The sequence below is a fragment of the Magnolia sinica genome, chromosome 2 (genome assembly GCF_029962835.1).
Source record: "Magnolia sinica isolate HGM2019 chromosome 2, MsV1, whole genome shotgun sequence".
Classification (NCBI taxonomy): domain Eukaryota; kingdom Viridiplantae; phylum Streptophyta; class Magnoliopsida; order Magnoliales; family Magnoliaceae; genus Magnolia; species Magnolia sinica.
In genome coordinates, this window is record NC_080574.1 from 90,710,277 (window position 1) to 90,713,663 (window position 3,387).

Consider the following 3,387-nt stretch of genomic DNA (forward strand, 5'->3'; position numbering starts at 1 on the left):
TAGGGTTTCCTGCTTCTAGGGTCCCTGGTTTCCATTTTTGGTTATCGGGATTTGATTGCTGGATGATCCTTCTAATGGTAAGGTTGGTGGATAAAAAGTTAGATGGGAAGCCACTTTTGACAGATCTAAACAGCTAATCAGGTGGCCCACGGTCCAGAATGGTAAAATCTTTCATATCCCATCCCTTGTCCATCATTAAGGTGGGTCGGTTGTTGTCAAGAAAAATTGGACTGTTACAATACAAACGATAGTGGGTAGTTTTATATTTTAAAAAAAATTGACGAAGGTGGAAAATAATGTCAAACCCAAAATTGTGGGTGGTGACTTCTAAAAGTTATCCTTTGGGTGTTTTCTAATCATATCGGCAAGAAGGTTACTATTTATAAAAATCCATAATAATAATAATAATAATAATAATAATTATTATTATTATTATTATTATTATTATATAATGACCATGATGATCGTCAATATTTATGATTATTATCACCATTACCACTCTTATTTGGGAGAATATATGCACTTAACTTGTATTTTGGTCAGATATATCCTTCGATCTACTTTTGATAAACATTAGAATATTTATGCAGTGGTTTTTTGGCAAAGTGTGGAAAAGTTATATATATATATATATATATATATATATATATATATATATATATATATATATATATATATATATATATATATATATATATATATAATATCATTAATTTCATTTGTTTTTATTATATGAGTTGGGGAAGCGACTTTCCTGTAACCCTAAGATCTGTGGGGCCACCATGATGCCTCATTTTTGTTCTCATGTCGGGTATCGGGCAAAATGGATGGATGAAACGGATAAAACACAGACATCATGGTGGCCCCAAAGAGCACAGGGTTACTGTTACGGAAGAGAGTTACAGGAAAGTGGCGTCAGGGAGTGTACTTATAGTTGAAGTTTTTTACCGGAGAGTTAAACGAAGACAATGACTTTTCGCAGTCTGACCAGCTAGGATAAGAGAAAAAAACGACGAGTCCATTGTCGAGCTTTTCCTCATTCGAAGGGAATGGACCATGTTCCTTGGGGGAGCCGATTATAAGTGCGACCTGGTCTCATGGAACACGGTGCAGCTCTAACTAGGGCGCCCACCTTGAAGTATGTATGGTATATCTATGCCGTCCATATGTTTAAGACACGAGTAAAAAAGTGAACCAGATCCAAATATCAGGCGGACCACACCATCGCAGAGAGTTTATTGATCACCCACCATTAAAAACTTCCTAGGGCCAACCATAATGACTACTGTAATGTTTATTTGTCATCTAACCTGTTGATAAGGTCACAAAGGCAAGGATAAAGGGAAACTATAAATATCAGCTTGATCCAAAACTTTTGTGGCCATAAGAAGTTTTTAATGGTCAATTATTATTGTTTCCAGTGATGTGGGCCACCTGAGATTTGGATCTGCTTCATTTTTAGGCTAATGCACTGACATAACTGAAAAAATGGATGGACAGTGTAGATATACAATACATACTTCAAGGTGGGTCCCACGGTCAGGGCCGCACCTAATCCGCTCCTGTTTCTTCCATGCAAAGAGATCAGGAAGAGTGGGCCACGCTGATTCATGGGTAAACGGTCTTTGGGATGGAGATTGGTGGTGATATTTACTCCACAAATAGAAAGCAAATATCTGAGTTCTATTTTAGGGTTATCCAAGACCCTTCTGTGGTCACAAAAGCTACCTGTCGATATCTTTGAAAAAGCAACATTGGTGGATGGGATTTTATAGTTGTAACTGTATTATGTAATAGTCCTGGTTCAGCTGGCGGCCGCTCATGTGAGGGGGGCGTATTACGTGCACAGATCTGTGTGTACCAAACCTGTGTCAAAGATCCAGGACATTCATCAAGTAGAATACACTGTGAATATGCGTTAGGTTAAAAATGATATTGTTCTGCTGATTATTCAGGTCAAACTTGCATGGGAAATAAATGGACGGTTCAAAAAAAGTCCAACCATTAAAAAAATACAACATGTATATCGTTCATTTGATGGAGGAACGATCCTGATTTTTGCTATAAGCACGTTTATAGTGCCCTAACCTGATGAATGGCTTGGATCTCTTACATGTGTGCTGCAGGCTTGGATCTGTAACACCTGTTCCACTAAAAAGATGAGGGGCCTCCTGACTGAGTCACTGCTTTGTCCCATCCATCATTTTTTAAACATGAGGGCCCAAGTATCTCTAGTTATTAGACTGGCAAGTCGGCCGATGCTAATTACTCTGGGGAAGAGGGAATTGGGTGCCCAAATTGTAGTTCATGGGCTATTTCACCCTAAATCGCGCGCACCAAATGAATCAAGACCATTCATTTGGTGGGCCCCACTGTGGATGACCCATGTTCCCAAACTCGCACTGATTGGAAAATCATATGGGATCCATAAGTGGCCTGCAAACGGACCATCAAAATAAGAAGGTTGGGGTTGCAGGGTTCGCGGTGTGGAAAAGCCCATTAATAGGACAGTGGTATGGCCCACTTAAGTTTGGATCTACCTTTGTTTTTGAGCTCATACCCTAGGATGTCTGGCAAAAAGGATGGACGGCATGAATAAAATACATACACTACGGTGGGCCACACAGAGCTCCTACCAGGACCTAGTCCGTCCTGGTAGGGTAGGGCGCAATCCACGTCCCTGAACCGTGTATCACGTGGCCGCTAAATGAAGGGTTAGAAATTTTCCATTTCCGATATTTTTTTTGCATGCACCATCTACAGCGCTTTGGATCACTGAATCACGTGGCCCACTGCCACGTTATATTAATCCGAGCATTCCGTAGGAGTTTGCAGTCTTAGGCGGAGCATTGCATATAAAATCTTAAGGACTGTTTGGATCGTAAGTTACTTAAAATAAGCTACTTATGCTCTAAGTATCTTATCTTAATTTCTAGTTAATATGCATGTAAGTGCCCCAAGTATGTTATCTTGATTTCTACTTAATATGAATATTAGTATGTTTGGTAAACAACGTGGTTATTGTTCATCCTTAGGGTCGCCAATTCCTGCCAAAGCCAATCTTAATGAGTTATGTGTAGTGCATGTATTTGGAGATCTATGAGAGTATACAAAGAGGATTTCATGATAATATAGCTGGAGCATATCAAGTGATGTTACGATATTGCTTAGGCGGCCGACGGAAGAGTAGTTGTGTAGAATCAATTACATTATAGCTGGCAAAAGTGGGAGCAAAGAAGGCCAAGTGGTTATATTAGCTGTTATGGGGAAAATTGAACAGACTTGATGAATGGGACATATGGCAGAGAACCATCAGATTAGACTTCATGAACTACCGAAGTGCTTACTATAAGGGAAGCTGAAATGAGCAAGAAAACCTAATGACCA